The sequence below is a fragment of the Physeter macrocephalus genome, chromosome 14 (genome assembly GCF_002837175.3).
Source record: "Physeter macrocephalus isolate SW-GA chromosome 14, ASM283717v5, whole genome shotgun sequence".
NCBI classification, from domain to species: domain Eukaryota; kingdom Metazoa; phylum Chordata; class Mammalia; order Artiodactyla; family Physeteridae; genus Physeter; species Physeter macrocephalus.
In genome coordinates this window covers 84,794,008-84,813,781 of record NC_041227.1, presented here as the reverse complement: position 1 = coordinate 84,813,781, position 19,774 = coordinate 84,794,008, and the positions used below count along the sequence as shown (strand labels likewise).

Below are 19,774 nucleotides of genomic sequence, written 5' to 3'. Positions count from 1 at the left end.
TACACCCTTCTTCATCCCTCAGATGTCAGCTGTAAACATCTTTAAGAATGCCTTCCCTCTGCATCCCCCGTCCCTGGTTTGATCATGTCTCCCGGTACAGACTGTCAAAGTGCCCGGCAGTTTCCGTACAGACTTGATGAGGCTTTGCAATGTTACAGGTGTCCGGTTAGGTGTGTGTCTCCCCGTTAGAGTCTGAGTACTCCAAGGAGCGGGACCACTCCTCAGTAGCACACCTGGAACATCTAGCATATTACTCGGTGCGAGGAGCTGCCTGCTGGAGGTCTGCTGATGAACTATGAACCTAGAGGACTGGGGGCGGGGCGTCCCAGCCCGAGAGAGCACCACACAGAAGCCAGGAGACGTGAGGGAGCACAGTGCAGTGTAAACCGCTTGTGTTTCAGCGTGAACCAAGTGTGGGCCGGCCTGGGGACGGCACTGGGGGGACTAGAATTAGCACAAAAACAAGACTAGAGAAGAAAGCAGGAGTCTTGATAATTAGCTAGAAATAAGGAGGGAGATTTGGTGGAGGTGCTGGATTTCAACATGGGTCTTAAGGAACTGACTGGGGTGGGGGACGTGATATTTTAGGTCACAAGGAATAAGCACTACGGCGTCTGCTGCAAGACACAGACAATAAATGTTGAGTAATGCCCTGTGACCAAATCTTCATTTATACCTATTTCAGCCCTAAGGAAGTGTCTCAGTACTCTCGCTTTTAACTTGAGACAAAAATGTTAGGGTCCGCGATCTTCCGACTTCAAATTCAAGTGGCTGATTTCTCGTGCTCAGTCCAGGAATAGTGAAGGTCACATTTTAGAAAATTACTCTGCGAGCTGAATGCTGGATTGGTTAGAAAAGCTTGGACGTAGACAACCCAGTGGAGAGTCCAGAGTTAGATGTAAGCCATGAAATCATAAAATCCCAAACTGTAACGTTAGCAGAGGGTACAAATAGAGAAAATCTAAAATATCTTACAAAGAAACATAAAATCTGTGATAGGGCAGATGTCGCAGATGAAAGAAAACTCAGAAGCCATTCCAAGTATCGCCACTGAATGGGTCCTTCTCCAGTTGGCCTGGTGTGTGTTTGCTAGTCGGTTTTTTCATCTATCTTTGCAGTTGGGCATGCTGGTGAATGCTCTAAATTGACTTGGCGACCTGCGAGTAGGATTGGAGAAATGGAGCTGAGTAGGTAGCAGTCAAATGGCCAAGTGGGAGTTGAAGGTGGATCAAGTCACTATCAGCACTGAAGATACAGCGTTGGACACAAGACCGTTCTCGCCAAAGGATGAAGCAGACTTGACAAGAGGTCCCAGGGACGATTTTGACCACTATGATCCTTACTCTTCTCATGTGGGGGGCAAAATGGTTTTCTCAATCTCAGGTGACATGTTGATTAATATGTATTAATGGCTATCCTGTGAGTCATTAAGAGTTCCAATAAAATAGAAAGATCACCACGAATTCCCAAAGTAAGTGGAATTTAAGAAGGACCTTGTAGAAGAAGGAGTAAGAGTTTTGCAGATGGAGATGAGCATGGTGGTAGTTCCAGACCGAGAAACAAAATAAACAAAATTATTACAAGACAATATTAAAAAGTGTTCTTACCACCGTTAGTGACCAATAGTAGTCTTTGTAGTTTGGACAAGAAAGGGTGATGAGGGAGAGAGACTAGTGATATCCCCTGAAGGCCAGACATTGTGCTGGGTGCTGGAGCTGCTCCTACTAGGTCTTACTCTGAGTGGATGCTCAAGTCTTTTCTTGCCATTTCTAATGTTGGAAGAGGCCAGAGTTTCCCCAGATATAGCCCTAATCCTGGGAAATGTTCCATAGCAAAGTATTCTGTGATAGAATAAATTTGAAAGACTACCCTCTCTTGAGCATTCCTGATAAAACATTAGCATGTTACAGTCTCTGAAATGACTTTTCAGTAAAGACACCAGTTAAATTTTGCTTAATTCAATGTTTTCCAAGGCTTTTGGACCACGGTCTCCCATTACCCATGCCCTATCCAGTAATATTCCTTGTTCTCAGGAACACGTATCAAGAAATGTAATCCTAAACTTTACGAAGGCTTGCTGTTGTCAGAAACCTCGAAGGACAAATGTTTTCTGAACGTACAGGGGCCTCAACTACAAATAGTGAGGGTCTGGTTTACTTTGAGACCAGGTGGGGGACATTTCACCAAGTATCTGGACTTTTCTTTGTTCTATTATTTCTCCCGGGACCCACCTCCCCCGAGGGATAGGGCTTTAACTAAGGTCTTGACAAACGGTAATTTTCATGAATTATTGATTTAGCCCAAAATCACTGGAAAGCTCGATAATTACACAGAGATTTTCTCACGCGTCTTGCTTCTGTCCTGAGGCAATTCTTTCTGATTCTGTGACATATGAAAGAAATGGGTGCAGGTTTTGAAATACACCTCATGAAGAAGTGAGTGAGCATGCGAAAGGATCGAGGGACATTTTCAGTAGACTGACCACTCAGGTCCTCAATATCTCCAGGCTACAATATAAGTCAAGCAAGAAGAAATAAGGACTGTTAGTTAAAAAGCAGGACCTATTTAAATAAATAATAGAGAGCTAAAAGTTGATTCAAGGAGGGCTATACGGTTATTTTTTTATTTATTCTCAGTTTCTCTTCTGAGAGTAGAGGATGCTGAGTCCATAATTTTTTCTTTGGTTTATTACAATATTGGTATTTCTTTTACTTAAAAGATATCACATACTTTTTACGGTAGTAGATCAAAATGGAGTTAATCTTTTAGGTGACCTTTAGAAGGATGTAGGCATAAATAACAGACCTGAAGGATAAGGGGAGTCAGAGTGAGTTTCCTTGGTTCTCCACCTCTGGAGATTTTTAAACTTTCCTTGTGGTATGGGAGAAGGAGGTATGAGTCAGAGGGAAAGTAGGAGAGCGACAGTCTGGTGCTTCCTATCTGTCCCCTTCCCAAGGCAGGAGCTGGAGGAGAGACATCGACCCCCTAGATGAGCCCAGGGAATCTGAGAGCAAAGGAGCCTTGGGCCTCGGTCCCCAGGGAGGACCCAGGGAAGCGGCAAGCTACCAAGAGACACCCCGCCTCAGAGCAGCTTGAGAGCAGAAGAGGAGAAGGGCCGTGGATTCCTTAGAAAGCACCGGCAACAGCTGCCTAGGGGCCCCTCAAAACCCCAGAGGCACGGAAGAAGAATCAATCAGCTGAGAGAGGGAGCAGGGTCTGGAGAAGCCTGGGGCTCAGGAACAAGGCAGGACGCAACTGTGATCGGCGTGGGCTGGTGACCCGGGACAGGGAGGACAAAGTACAGCTCATCAGATGCCCAGTGGATGGGTAACAATGGCCCAAACCCAGACTCCCTATGATGTCTTGGCATGTCTAAGAGCAAACAAGAGATATGGAATGGGAGCAGAAGGGTTGGGGGCGGGGGAGGGAGGGGGACACCCCGAGGGCCCCCAGAATGCACTGACATTACACTTCTGCCATTGAGAAAAACAGGCGCTAAAAATGGAAATCCAGTTCCGTTTTCAGAAGCATGAGACAGTTACTTTGTGCACACCTGATTTCCAGTTTGAGATTTCTGTGCTCATTATACTCTCTGAAGTAGGTAGAGACCCCTCGGCTTAGTTAACTCATCAGAACATATAAGGCATGCCTTGACACACCCATGCACAGCACCTCTTCCAACAAATGTTTTTATTTTCCTTTTTTGTTCTGATTAGTATTTCTACACAGTCATATAGCTTTTCCAGACATATTATTAAGCAACTGAGTGTAAGACTGCAAGATTCATTACTGCTGATATTTCTCTGCATATTGACTTGGTCATTTTATCCATCTGATCGCCCCTTCTCTTTAGCATTCTGCCCTTCAACTGCTGGCATAATATTAGCTGCGGCTGCAAAGATAATGCTTATCCTTACTAATTAAACACTAAAAGCCCAAGCTCACCTCTGAGCTTTTTACAGCTTAGCCTCTGACACGGCTCTCGCTCTTTTAAAGGATTTGGAATAATTCAAATCCCGGACTATATAGGAATGTGATTTTTATAGACCCATTTGCCCAGGAAAAAAATAACATTTTTAGACATGGATATATATTGATTTTAAAAAATAGTTCCTTCTTTGTATATGATTAGGTATCTTTTTTTCCTTTATAAACAGGGGAATTCAATCCAGTGTACTAAACATCTCAAGAGATTATGAATGAGACCAGGGAAAGTTACCAAGAAAAGGATATTCTGAGTACGTTTCTTACCTAAACAGTTTCTCTATGTGTTGTAAGGTAACCATTCAACGTTTCCCCCCCACCCCCCAAATGATGAACTAGTTCTCCTAATACCTATTCTTTCCTTGCTGACTTGAAATGACATGTTTCTCTTATATTTAGCTTGATACGTACTTGAATCTGTCCTGGGACATTTTATTTTGTTCTATTCATCTGTAACTTTCAGGACCACACTATCATTATAGTACTTACTATGTACTATCACTTTAAGACTCCAAACCCTAAACTACCATTCCAAAGTGTCTTGACTATTCTCACACCTGTATTTTCCTAGAAATTTAAGTTTATTAGATCAATTACCCCCCCCCAAAATATGCTATTTATATTTTTACTGGACTTTAATTTCATTTACTGATTTCTTGAGGGGAAATTCAGGTATATATAATATAATACAATACAATACAGTCCCTTCCAAGAACATGGTATGCCTTATTCTATATCATCACCATTATTCTGTTCTATTGAATTATATTGCATGACCACAGGAAGAATTTTTCATTGTCTTCATAAAATTCCTGCATCTTTTGTTATGGTTATTCCTGTATGAGTTAAATGTAGGATTGTTTTGTAAATGAATATTTCCGCAAGACATTTTTCATGATTTTTCCATGATATATAAGCAAGTTATTACCTTTTCCACATATATTCGATAACTGGCACCCATAATGGGCGCTCTTACTAGTTTCAGTGTTTTCCAGTTAGACAATTATTTAACCTCTCGTTGACAAAAACTTTAAATGCTCTTTCCAAAAAGTCTAACCCATTCATTTTTCTTGCCGCACTGCATTGGCTAGAACTATAAAAATAATGCAAAAATGATGATAAAATATCAGATGTCCTTCCTCTGTTTATGCTATTTATGGAATAATTCTGTATTTGACCTTTAAGCATGACGTTTGTTCTTTTTTCCAACTATGGAGTCTTCATCTTATGAAAGAATTAGCTAACTTCATTTCTAATGTAAAAATACACTTTAATTATAAATGAGATTTCGTTTAAGGCCTTTTACAGATACTGAGATACCTGTTCTTTTTGGTTTGTTTTCTGTGATGTAATAGTTTATGTTACATCAATTTGTGTTAATGTTGAAGTGTACTCATATTCACCTCCTTGGTAATGTTGTACTGTTATTATTATTTTATTTTGCCATTGTATGTGTTTTGCTAAGATTTGATTTGGGATGCTTGTATCTATATTCATTCAAAAGGCTAAACTTTTACTGTATTCCATTTTGGTCAGGTGTTTTTATTATGATTAAGCTGGCTTTCTAAAGGGACACGAGAAATTCTACATGTTTTCCGTGCTCTGCAAGAGTATAAATAATTTATATGAGAGTAATATAAAAAGTATCCATAAAGCAATTCAGATCTGGAGCCCTAATGAGGAAGGATATTCATCAACAATTTTAAAAAAATCATGGTTGTTATATTCAGATTTTCTAACATTTCTTGCGTCAGTAATTATTCCTTAAAATCATTCATGAGAATTTAGATCAATATAGTAAAGTGAGCATGCTCATTACCTTACGGGGAGGAAAATAAAGGAAAAAGTGTAACAAGTGTAACAAGTAGACCAGAAATGTTGCAGAATGCATGAAAGCAAGACAGAAGAACAGAGTAGATACAGGGAGCCAAGTGCTACCCAACATGCTGTACGGCAGCGGTCCCCAGCCTTTTTGGCACCAGGGACCGGTTCTGTGGAAGACAATCTTTCCACCGACGGGGCCAGGCGGGCGGTGGCGGGCGGAGGGGAGCGGCTGGGGGGGTGCGGTGGTTGGGAGGAGACGGTTCAGGCGGTAATGGGAGCGATGGGGAGCGGCGGATGAAGCTTCACTTGCACGGGCCCAGGGCAGGGGTTGGGGACCCCAGACAATGCCATAGTCAACAGGTGGGTATGAAAAGTGGAGGAGTAGTTCCTCGGGGTGATGAAGTGGGAAGCAGTGCCCAAGCCCCCCCCTCTGTCCCTCCCCCCACCCCCACCCCCCGCCCCCCGCCCCCCGCCCCCCGCCACTGCTTGCGGTGCGGCCCGTCAGTGGGAAGTCCTCAGAGGCTCTGGTTCACAAGGGGCCAGCCCACCCCGCCCGGTAACCCTATCGGTGACCAAACTACATAGAAAAGCATAGGCAGAGAAACAGAGGGTCTTACGAGCCTTGCAAAACATGAATTCACTGTTTTTGTAGGTTACAAAATAGTCAAACATCAGTAATAACATTTGGTTAACCTCCTTTGAACCACCAGGAAAGATCGATACTTAATTGCATTAAAAGAAAGAACAATATCCACAGGTAAAACTGCAAAAAGAAGGAAAAACACTTTTCAATAAGTAAAATTAATATTGTCAGTGATGATCAAGAGACCATTGCATTCACAGAAAAGAATCAACTCGACTTCTGCCTTAAGATTGAAATTTCTTCACAGAAAATCTCTTTGCCAATACCTAAAGAAATGAGTAAAAATTAAGAAACGAGCTACCTCTCTCCCATTACAAAATGTATCAGGAAAGAAGGAAGGAAGGGAGGGGGGGAGGGAGGAAAGAAAAAGAGAGGAGACCTAATTCAATTTGAGCAGAGCTGGGGATAAACTTGATTCTGCTCCTATGTCTGTTTCAATCCCTAGAAACCATTCTGGTGAAGAGACATAAACCTGAGAAATTTTACTAATATTCCCAAGTCTGGAGAGATGAAAACTGAGGAGGGAGCTTTATCTCTTGACTCTTCTGGTCAGTAAGTAATAGAGATCACTGCTGGGGAGCAGGGAAAGCATGAGACATGTTGCTGGGTGGCCTCGCCCCACCGCCAGAGTAAAAACACGGATGATAGAAAAGATTTTTAAGAATGAGCAAAAAAAAAAAAAAAAAAAAAAAAAAAATCTGAAAGAGTAATGTGAAAAGTATTTTGGTGCCGACTTTTAGGAAGGTGAGTTGCCACCCTCTATCAAACCAGAGATGATAAATCCTTCCAGGAATTTATGCTAAAGAAATACTTGCACTAGTGCCCAAAGGTGCAGAGATGCTCAATTTGCATGCTGCTGAGATAACAGCAAAGTTGCTAACATCCTAAATGTCCATCAGCAGAGACGTGGTTAAGTAGCTGAAAAGGCCACCTTCTCAAGGAACACGCTGAAGCTGTAAAATTGGATGAGGTGGATCCACATGTCAACACCAGATTTACCATCAGCTCATTTGCTTAAGTGGAAAAGGAAGTTCCAGAGCAGCATGGATAATATTATCTCACATGTACATTTTCCCATATGACACCGAAGACGTAAACACACACGTACGTACAGGCCTCAGTGGGGGAAAACGACGAACGCTCAACTCTTGATGGTGGTTATCTTTAAGAAGAGAAGCTCAAGAGATACGGAAAAGGGGATTCCTTGGTTTTGCTGTACTTAATTGTTTGATTTCTTTCCATGACAACATGCTCGTGGTTCACTTGTATAATATTTGCTTAATAAACATAAAACATGCTAAAATCATTCTATTCATCAGTGTTCAAACTGTGTATAGTATTCAATTATAATTTTTAAAATATTGTATCTGCTTACTTCATGATTCTAATTCTTATTTAGTACACTTGTGTTTTAGCCTCCCCTTTATTTTTTTAATTAAGCTTGCCAGAGTTATGTACGTTTATTTATTTTGTTCAAAAACAAAAAACTAAGAAGTAAAACTACCACTTTCTATTTTCTGATTCATTGATTTTTGCTTGTAAGTTTATTATTTCCTTTTTTCTTCTTTCCTTAGATGGATTTTGTTGTTCTGTTCTAGAATCTTGAGCAAGAATAGAGATCATATTTTATTTATTTTCATTTTTTTGTTGTTCAGTGATGGAAGTTTTTAGGGTTATAGATTTTATCTAAGTAGAACTTTGTCTACATCCCAAAGCTTTTCTATGTGCTGTTTGTATCGAGCTAATGCTTACTTGCTATGGGTTGGGCATTGTGTTATGAACCTCATATACAAGGTAGGAACACTCTGTCTCATTCTACATGGGCGAGCCAAAACATCTCTTTGGGGAGTGAGCACTCCCTCATTCTTACTAGCCCATGTGGCCTGGGGAGCATGGATCCAGCCTGATTTACAGGCGTGGGCACAAAAGCCAGAACTTGGCCATAGTGATTTGTTCACAACCAGGCCAATGACCCAAACCCAGTTAATTAAAACCTTTCATGAGACTTTTACTAAGTCTTAGAAAAAAAAATACACCCTTTATCACGGAATCTTTAGCTACATAACAAAATGAAAACAGGTGTCTTTGCCTCCTTGTGGATAGAGTTTGCCTGAGACTGAAAACAAACACAGGGGTGTGAAACTGTACTGTCTAAGAGCAGGAGAGTGAATTTATCCAGAAATGTAGCACAGCGGCCCACTTGGCACTTGTGGCCATGAACTTAAAGTACAACAAATCAGCACAGTTGTATTTTCTTGAGTCATGTGCAGCTTGTTGCCTGGGTCCAGGCTGAAATACATCAAGATTAGGGACGAACCAAGGTGGAGTGCGTCAAACAAATACTCTGGAGTCAAAGAAGAAAAGGGAGTTAAGGGAGGGATTGTATGAAAACCATAGAACCTAAGCTGAGTGGGAGAAAAGGGAAGGTGTGAGTGTGTATCAAACAGTGAGAAATGGTAAAACCAGTGGATCTGAGGTGAGTGACTAGAGAAATAAGATGTGATGTTACAAGGCTTTTGGATATAGTGCAATTATTGGTCATGATAAGACCTTAAGGTAGTACTTTTAAAACCGTTTTTGACCTTGACCTAGAGTAAAAAATACATTTTTTATCACAACCCAATACACATATACATACATGCATCTCTACATGCATCTCTCTCCATATATTTAATTTATTTATTTATTGGAATTGGCTCATATGATCATAGAGGATGGCAAGTCCAAAATACTAGCTTTATGCTCGATGTTTTATCTGTATCAAGTCTAAACCCTACAGCTCTCCTACAGGATCTTAGATGCTGGGCCAGGCTCAGAAAGCTGAACAGGTGGCAGTAGGCATGCACTGCAGATCTGCCTGGCTGTGATCTTTCCATTCCACTGCACTTGCAGTGAGCTGGGGGCCAACGGTTGTGCCCCAGAAGGCTTGTCAGCAAATCTTCTCTATCAATTTGGCCAACACACATGACTTCACAGAACAGCGAGCATTTGCCACCAGCCCCGCTGGTCCTTTTGTAGAACTAACCTTGCCAGGTGTACCTCTAGCATCCTTGGATCAAGTACCAATTATAACTGAAGTGCAATGTCATTAGTCACACAATTTTGAGCAGCCGCAGTTTAACGTCATTAAATTTACATCACCAAACTGACATAATGAAGGATTGCTGACAGAAGGAAAATAGGTATAAATCATACCTTCATGTACATTTGAATCATGGTGGAGTCATATCTAATACTCAACCACTAAGTGTAGACACTCTTAATTCAGTAAAATTTATCATTAAAAGATCCTTGGAATTTATGCACGGAAGAATTTCTGATCATATACCCATTACAGAAATAAACTGGGATACATCAGATCCAACCTAACATCCCCATTTTACAGACGAGGGACTGAGGGATTATAAGAAAGAGTAACTAACATTTATATTGTGCTGAGTTCTGGAGTTGAAATATCTGGGTTTAACCCTGACTCCACCATCTGTCAGCTGCCTGATCTTGGACAAGTTACCTAATCTCTCCTGGCTTCAGTTTCCTTTTCTGTGTCATGAAGATAACAGTAATGTGATTGTCTATCATGATTGAGCTGATGTGAGCAATAAATGAGTTAGTACACATAAAAGGCTTTATAGAGTGCCTGACTCATAGAAAGGGCTCAAAAAAATGGTAAATATGTAATTGCTATTATTCCCTTTTACTTACTTTTAGACATGACAATGGGAACATCTTGCAGCCCAACTTATGGGATGGGTGCTTTATATCTTGTTTTCGAGGGTATCTCCACAGCAGGAATAAAGGACTTTAAAACATGTAATTCTCTTTGAGGAAACAGTGGTTTCTTACTGGAGAAAACTGGAAGATTGTGAGCTCCATGACAGTGAAAATAAATCTGCCTTGAACACATTTCCCCAGCACGTGGTGGGTGTTCAGTAGGTCTTTTCCGACTGATATACTAACTGACCATCTAGTTAGAACAGAAGGCAGGCACTTGAAAAGCTCATTAACAATAAAAGGAAGAAAATAAGTGCCCATCAAAGAAATAGAATTTGGCCAAAGGAATGCCAAAATGGAATTTATAATGTTCATGGATCTAATGAAAATGTATAGTTGAAATGATATTTAATGATACAAACGATATGCAGTCAAATGCAAATTGTGCAATAAAGATCACACAGGATTAGGGTATCTGTTGCCAAGGTGCCAGCCTGGTGGGCCTAAGGGGGCGACGTTATTGGCATCCTCTGCCCCGCTTTCTGGGGGTCGAGAAGTCGGGGCTCAGCTACTCAGAGATGGAGGGCTGTCGTAACCTGCTCGGCCTATTGGACAACGACGAGAGCACGGCCCTACGCGACACCATCACCAACCGCCTGGTGCAGCCTGAGGACCACCAAGATGCCAATCGTGCAATATTAGCGTACAGTCAAAGTGCAGAAGGACTTTCGAGGCGAAAAAAGGTCCACGGAGGGGCTTCCCCGGTGGCGCAGCGGTTGAGAGTCCGCCTGCCGATGCAGGGGACGCGGGTTCGTGCCCCGGTCCGGGAGGATCCCACACGCCACGGAGCGGCTGGGCCCGTGAGCCATGGCCGCTGGGCCTGCGCGTCCGGAGCCTGTGCTCCGCAACGGGAGAGGCCACAGCAGTGAGAGGCCCGCGTACCGCAAAAAAAAAAAAAAAAAAAAAAAAAAAAAAGTCCACTGAGAAATCATATTTAAGTACTTGGCAACACAGTGGGTTATTATACCTCCAGCTACTGAAAAACACAATCTTATTCAGCATGCAAAGGATTACTGGAAAAAGCAGTCACAACTGAAAGTGAAGGAAATGCCAGAGCCAGTTAAGACAGAGGACATTAGACTCTTTGAACAGCAGGAGAAAGAAGATAAAAAAGCTGAGAAGTTTGAGTTTCATCGATTAGGTGAAGAATTCCGTCACTGGTTCCTTGAACTTCTTAATTCTCAGAATGCTATTCTGGGACCACGTCAAGAAGAGTGGGGGCCACAGCACTTCGGGCATGATGTCAGGCTTAGGTTCTGTTACAACACGTCTGAAACACACTGTGATAGACTACCACGGAGCAGAAACTGTGAGCCTTGGTCTGCTGTCGCCAGTGAGTGAAGAGGACCTTCTTCTCAGCCCCAGCCTAAATCCCCACGGGCTGAAATGCACTCCTTCTCCCCATGGTCTCATTATGGTTGGAGCTTGCTGGGACCGTCCACCGAGGGAACACCTGTTTGGGCATTTCCGAACGGAGTTTTGGACTCATCCACTGCCCTTTTGTGGAGAATACTTGGAAAATCAAATTTATCAACCTGAGAATTATTGGAGAGAGTTCCCTTGCTCCTGGGACATGAATGAAACCAGCTATTACACTTGAACCAAGTGATCTAGAAGCCTTTTATAACGTAAGTAACACTTTATGTGGTCCAGTGAAGTACGACTCAATGTAAGGCAGGCACTGGATAGTGGGACCGGAGACCAAACTTTATCTAGTGGAAAGGAGGCACTGTTGAACTAAAGAGAATTAATTTTACCTAGCCCTTGAAGCATTGAGTACTATATGTCAGTCTGAAAAATCCTGTATACAGAAATTCTTCCAAATAGTACATCTGTAATGTTTAAGTGGTTTCAGATTCGGGGATTGACATATTTTAGCTGAAATGTCTTTCTTGACCACAGGTTAACATATTATGTGAACACCTGCCTCCTTCTACTTGAGTTGCAGCAAATGTTCTGAAAGCTTCATGCAATTTATCAAATAAATCCCACTTTAAATGTTGTAAAAAAAAAAAAAAAAAAAGATCACGCAGGATTAGAAATTCAGAAAAGAAGTTGCTCACTGAAGGCTGGAAGAATCAGAAGCCTGAGGAGAGGATTCCTTTTTTTAACGCTCAGAGTTTGGGTAGGTGGAAGGAAAGGAGAGAACTTCCAGGCAAAGGGAACGGCATGAGTAACAGCATCGAGGTGGCAATAAACGTGGGCAGAGATGATGAAATGAACCGGGAAGAAATGACGACTCTTTTTAAAGGTGTGGCACGTGGTACCTTGGCCGAGTTGCCCACAGTAGCCGGTGCAGTTTGCGACACCGTTTTTTGAGATCTTCCTTGCGTTCAGGAAAGAGGAGGCCTCTTTATCTATATATGGATGCTTGGGGTCACCTAAACAGGTGCCTCATCACAGCCTCTAATGTGGATGAGCCCAGTAGCCCTACGAGAAATAACTGGACCTCACCCATAGGTAGGGCTATTTACAAATATGTTTGAGAATTTTGGAAAGGGTGTGCGTGTGCATGTGTGTGTGTTATCTGGATCACAGGTATGGAAAAGAGGGTGGTTAGTGACAGAAGGAACGACAACACAGGGACAGGGCAGTCACGAGGTGGTGGCCCTGACATCAGTGTCACATTGTGATCAAATTGGCCCCTTCTGAGGGTCTCTCTCTGGGTGGCAAAACTAAAAAGAGCTGTTTCGCTAGGATCCCGAGCTGCTCTCCTGGAGGTGAGCAGAATCTGAAGGGACTTAATCACCCAGTGTCTCTGTGCCGGTCCTCCTACACAGGGAGCCACCTACAGGAGAGAGAACCGAGTACCAGGCACCAGGAGGCAAGTAGCCAAGGACTCCAGGTAACGGCAGTAAAGTGAAACAAGCATGCCAAGGTGTTCAAGGTCAAAGGTGGTCCCCGAAACAGCTGAACGGCAAAAGGTGGACCGCATCACCAGAGAAAGGGTAGAAGGCGTGCAGCTCAGGTTATATGTGAGACCCCAGCTCACACCAAAACTGTCACAAACACACTCTTTGGGGCAATGTGACCCAGAGTTTTCTGCTGGCCAGACTCACCTGGACCCTTGTTAGGTGTGCTAGAACCCCTGCCTGCCCTCACTACTAAATAAGGATCTCCAGTAGAGGACCCAGAAAGTTCTTTGAATAACAAGCATGTACCCCGAGGGAAGGGGTTATTCTCACCACTGAGGAAGTCCGGACAACTCTCATTTCAGAGACTTCTTGAAAGGTGCAAACGTGGAAGGTGGCAGTCTGGTCACTTAGCACATAGAGGCTATTGACACGGCAGAACTGTTAAAGTGAGTGATGCTAGCTGGTGGCACGGAGAGGACATTTGGGTGACAGTTGTAAACAATTTCGAGTTGGCATGCTTTGCCGATGTCAGCCTGTGTCTGTGGCATGCATTAAATAGGCCACAAATCCTGGGCAAGAGGGACAGTCCGCCATCAGCAAATGTATCGTAAGTCTTCCTCCGTAAGAATTTTCCTGATGACAGTGTAGGAAACAAATCTAGATATTCCACTGAATCAATGCTGTCATTAACAGATTTACAATGTAATCAATAATACAGGCACTTTAGTCAAATGAACCACATAGGAATAACAGTATTAAATGCCTGACAGCTTTAGAAGTTATTTATCTGTCCCTCGCTCTATAAATCTATATGTATTTTTCTATCAATAGAGAAAAAAGGAAATGCATATAGAAATACAGATATATTCCTTTGAACAACCACCAGCTTCCCCTTAAACTTATCTCAGTTTTCAAATGGCATGCTAACTATAAAATAAAGTGTGCCGTAAGTTTGTCAAGCACATCTTTAGGAGCTGGAATAAAGTTTCCGTGCCCCAGAAGATAAAGCTTTTGCACAAGACAGAGAGAAAAAGACTCATGGGAGCTTACTGGGGAGAACCTTCTACGCCTTTCTGCCTTTGCATCCCATAAATATTGTCTACTTTGCAAGTCGGAGGTATCCCACCACTTTAATATTAATTTGCATTTCCTGTCTTATACTGATTTGGCTGGAGTTTGCATAAGCTGCGGCGCTTTGCCCACCAAGAGAGAAAGTCATTCAAGTAAACTTTTCTTTCTTTCTGGAATTCACCCCAGTCCCCTCCTTTTCTCTCTCCCCCTTCACCTTCACCCCTCTCTCAGCCCAGCTCTGCCCTTCCCTTTTAAAAAAGTTGCATTAGTTCTTTACAAGTGAGTAAGAAGAGAACCAAAGGTTTCACATCTGCTCTCCGAGTTCACGGATTAGCATGAGAATGAGTGGCCAGTGTTTCAATGATGCACAGTCCAGTGGATGAGAATGCGGGCTCAAGCCCGCTATCAGAGGGCTCTCGGCTCCTGCCAGATGTCCTAGGCCCAGGACACAAAAGCAGTGAACCCAGGGCTTTAACAAATCACCTTTCTCTGGGGCTAATCACTCAAGAAAAAGTTTTGTTGTGGGTTTGGAGAGGGTCAGGTTGGTCTTTCTCCAGTGATCTGTAGCTTTGCCCAGCCCCTCCAAGCCTTCACCCCGGGGGCTTTCTAAAGAGACCTCTTATTTCTCTCCCCCAGATGCAGGGCTCTGAGGGCAAGAGCTGCATGCCAGGGTCTCCCGAAGGCTCAAGGGCTGCAGGGGGCTCATTAATCAACGGTGGCAACGTCGCTGGTCTGGCACTCACTCTGTCTGCACAATAAAGACTTTAGCAAGAATAAAATGGCTCAATGGGCATGTACAAGGTCAGGCCTAGTGGCAAGATGGTTCCGGTGTGATCACAGTCGGAGGAATCCTGCACTTCCTGGAGGGAAGGCCCATAAACTGGGAAGCGGTGGTTCTCAAAGCGTGGTCCCTGGACCAGCATCATCAGCATCTCCTGGGAACCTGCCGGGAACGCAGATTCTCCGCTCTACCCCGACATCCTGAGCAGAAACTCTGGGGTGGGCTCAGTAATGTGTTTTTAACACACCTGCCAGGGGATTGTCATCTCTAGAAAGTCTCCTTAGTTCCAAAGAAAAGAAACTCTAGGAAAATTTTTAGTTTTTTACAGTAATTTTACACCCATACCCCTCTTTATTCTCATCTTAGAAAGATAGGGTGACCAACCATCCTGATTTGTCCAAGACTGTGGGGTTTCCCAGGAAGTGGGACTTTCAATTCTAAAACTGAGAAAGTCCCCGGGAAAGCTGGGACAAGCTGGTCACCCCGTCTGAGGAGCAGGGCCCGTTTGATTATTCCTGGACTGACCTGCATTCCTTTCCACCTGTCGGTTGCTGCCCAGCTGCTCCATCACCTTCCGGGTTGGAGGGGACAAAGAAAAAGAGATTAGCGAGAGAGCCTTCAGCCAAAGGAGAGAGTTCTCATAATGCAAGAACAACAGAGGGCTCAGAAAACAACGAAAGGAAAGCAGCAACTATGCAGAAGCCATGGATTTTGTATGAAAAATGTCTCCTTTGACCAATAAGTGCTGCCTTTAGAGAAAAGGCTCGGAAGCTTCTTCCTGCACTCAGGATGACAGGGTATATATTCTTGGTCACCTTTCCATAATCTTAGCAGAAAAATCATTAAACCAGTTAATTCTTTATACTCCCCATTATACATTCTATATATTTCAGTTAGGATGCGGTCCTATTTCATCCTGATTTATCTCCTCTGCTGCTCTTTAGGAAGTCATGTATCTGGGCCCCGAGGTTAAAGGTGAGATTTAAACCAGAGATGGAATTTGAGGGAGTTCCCTGCACTTGAGAGTGTATATGGAAAGGGAAGAGCTGCCTTTGAAAGTCAGGGATCTGTTAACTGATGGGATGCCAGACACAGGTGGAAGGAAGGATTACAGGTGGTCACTCTGGACTGGAGGGGGTACTTATGGGACAGGTATGCAAAGGTTACAGCACCGCCACGCTACTTGACCTAGAAGTCTTACACCACAGGAAGTGATGTGATCCGGCAGCTGTGCGGGACCAGAGAGGTAGTATTTGGTCCCTAAGATAAGAAGAAAAGGTCTGGGAGTGACAGTGAGGAATATGCTCATTTGCAAAGATGGCAATGCATTATCAAACTCCTGATCAAATTTGGGAATGTTTCGTTTAAAAATTATAGAAAAAAAGAGAAAGGGAAAAATTAAAGTGCAGTAAAAGGGGCATAGGTTTTGGAGCTCAACAACGTCGAGTTCAAATCTTGCCCTTTTACTTACTTATTATGGGACCCTGGGCAAGTTACTTAAGCCTCCTTTTACCAGAAATCTGGACAAATAACATCTGTCTCCAAAGGGTTCTTTGAGGATTAAATAAGGTAATAACATCCTTTGCAGGGTACCTGGTACACAGCAGGTGCTCCATAAATGCCGAGGAGCAATGTGATATAGTAGCAAGGGTTTGGATTTTTGCTTCAAAAGAGACTTAGGTTCCAACTTCTAACTCTGACCCTTTTGAGTATGTGTCTCTAGTCATTTAGGCTCCATCTGTGAAATTACCTGTGTTTGTCTCTGAGAATGCTTTAAGGGTAAAATGCGCTTTCACACACAACGCGCTCAGCACTTGGCTGGGTGTCACCACCCCCCTTCCCCAAGCTGTGTTAACCAAACCCTTCTCGGAATTCCCCCACGGCTCTCTTAAACTCCTCCCGCCCCCCATGCATGGTCATTGGGTTCTTTCCAGGCTTCTCCTCTCTAAGTTCTCCGTGTGCATCTGTGCGTCTCTAGCACCGGGCAATGAACACTGAGATGAACTGAGCCTCAGAGAACGGACATCTGGCAACTGCCAGGGCCGGTTTAACCTGACCCCTGGATCTGGGAAAGGCAGGTGGGAGAACGCCTACAGGTTCACTGATTCTCTGCGGCAGAGCCTGGGCACCAAGGGGTGAGGGGCAGGGCTTGCACTCAGGACTTCGCCCCCTGTGAATGCTCCTCCTACAGTCAGGCCCTCTTTTTTTTTTTTTTAATTGAAGTACAGTTGATGTACAATGTTGTGTTAATTTCTGCTGTACAGCAAAGTGACTCAGCTATACATATATATACATTCTTTTTCATATTCTTTTCCACTATGGTTTATCACAGGGTATTGAATATAGTTCAATACTGTATATTGAATACAGTAGGACCTTGTTGTTTATCTATTCTATATATAATAGTTTGCATCTCCTAACCCCAAACTCCCAATCCATCCCTCCCCCCTCCCCCTCCCCCTTGGCAACCACAAGTCTGTTCTCTCTGCCTGTGAGTCCACTTCTGTTTCATAGATAAGTTTTTGTGTCATATTTTAGATTCCACATATAAGTGGAATATCATATAGTATTTGTCTTTCTCTTCCTTACTTTTTTTAAAAAAATTTATTTATTTTTGGCTGTGTTGGGTCTTCGTTGCTGCGCGCTAACTTCCTCTAGTTGCGGCGAGCGGGGGCTTCTCTTCATTGTGGTGCACGGGCTTCTCATTGCGGCGGCTTCTCTTGCTGCAGAGCACAGGCTCTACGCGCGCAGGCTTCAGTAGCTGTGGCGCGCGGGCTCAGTAGTTGTGGCTCTGGGGCTCTAGAGCACAGGCTCGGCAGTTGTGGCACGCGGGCCTAGTTGCTCCAAAGCATGTGGGATCTTCCCAGACCAGGGCTCGAACCCATGTCCCCTGCATTGGCAGGTGGATTCTTAACCACTGTGCCACCAGGGAAGCCCCTGACTTACTTCACTTAGTATGATAATCTCTAGTTCCATCCACATCGCTGCAAATGGCATGATTTCATTCTTTTATGGCTGAGTAATATTCCATTGCGTCTATGTACCACATCTTTACCCTTTCATCTGTGGATGGACATGTAGGTTGTTTCCATGTCTGGGCTGTTGTGAATAGCGCTGCTCTGAACATAGGGGTGCATGGACCTTTTGGAATTACAGTTTTGTCTGGACCTATGCCCAGGGGTGGGACTGCTGGATCACATGGTAGCCCTATCTTTAGCTTCCTGAGGCACCTCCATGCCGTTTCCCACAGCGGCTGCACCGACTTACGCAGGCAGGCCTGCTTCTTGCTGCCCCGACTGCTGTGAGCCTCCCGGGCTCTGAGGGTCTGGGAACCATGTCAGGTGGAGTCAGGGTTGGACGTCACCAGCCCTCTGGTTGGGTTTTGTTTCTGTGCTTCTGCCGTCCAGGCAGTGAGCAGCAGGGAAAAGAATCCTGGAGTTGGAGTCGGCCTTTGGGTCAGGCCTCCAGGCTCCACCGCTTCAGGCTGCATAAACCTGGGCGAGAACTGCGGCCCCGTCACCACCCAGGGGGCGCTCACCAGGCCCGGTCCTCCCGGGTGGTCTTCCCTGCACCTTGTGAGGCAGGCGGGAGGCAAGACCCAGGTGTGGGATCATACCCAGATGTGACTTGGAGATCACTGAGCTGCCTGATGTCACCAGCTGGTTGGCAGCCCACGTAGGACTCCGGGCAGCCTGATCCAGGCTGCCCTACTACACGGCCTCCTCCAAACCCGCCTCTTCACCCCCAGTTCCCTCCTCTGCAAAATGAAGGAGTCCGATGCAAGGAGCTCTAGAAGGGTGAGCCCAGGACAGACCATCTAGTCCTAGGACTCTCCATCTCCTTAGCCCTGACTGGTGGAGGCTGGTGGGGGTAAGACCACACGCTGCGAGCTAGTTGGGCAGCCTTAGGATCCCATGTGACCTTGGGGAGGCACGTCCACAGGCCTCAGCCTCCTCAGAGAAATGGAGATAATGATACAAACAGTTACAACGTCCTAGATTTGTGGTGACATCTGCAAGGAGTCAATATACGTGAGCCGCGTGGAGCCACACCAAGCACTGAGGGCCACCACGTGTTAGCCGAGGTCCCCTTGTCACGGAGTGGGGACCCACCTCGCAGTGATTTCAGCGGGGGCCTGGAAAACCAGGACTGGCTTTAAGCCCAACTCTGGGGCTCTGTCCCCTGTACCTGCTTGACCCCCAGCTTCCAGCCTGACTCACCCATTGTGCTCAGAGTGGACCCCCGCCTGCTGACGATAACTAACACCTCCTGCTTCTGCCATGGGCGTGCCCTTTAATACATCCTCCAGAGCACACACAACAGACGCCGTGCGAGGAGGAGGAGACAGAGGCACAAGGATGCTGAGTAAGTTGCCCGTGGTGGTGAGTAAGCGGCCAAGTCTGATGTGAGACCCTGGAGGTAGGGCAAGCAGGGGTTTTGCCGAGCAAACTTTCTAGAAGGCGCTGATGGAAGGGGAGCCCACTTGACCTTGAGCTGGTTTCCTAGCAGAGTCCTGCTCCCCAGGGCTGCCTGCAGCGCCCCTGTCCTGGAAGAAGAGAAAGGCAAGGGGTGGGCTGAAGGCTGACCTCTCAGCAGCTGTTGTTTTATAACAATTTCCACTTGTTTCTAAATCATGAGCGGAAGTTGATGTGTTTGTAACCCCAGCAGGGTTGTCTGCGGGCTGGTCCCTGGCTCTGCCTCGGGTTTGGGGTGATGCTGGCGAGCCCACGTGAAGCCTCTTTGGCTCGCTGGGTCCGTTCCCAGTGCAGAGTGGACCAAGCAGCGTCGCTGAGGGAGACAACACCAGGCTCCTTGTTGTGTTGTTGTTGCGGTGCTGCAGGCAGA

General features: G+C 44.8%; 1 pseudogene; it reads left to right on the top strand.

Annotated features, from left to right (window-relative positions):
* The first annotated feature begins 1,202 nt into the window (after positions 1–1,202).
* Positions 1,203–11,963, top strand: LOC102988076 (uncharacterized protein C3orf38 homolog; annotated as a pseudogene).
* The last annotated feature ends 7,811 nt before the right edge of the window (positions 11,964–19,774 follow it).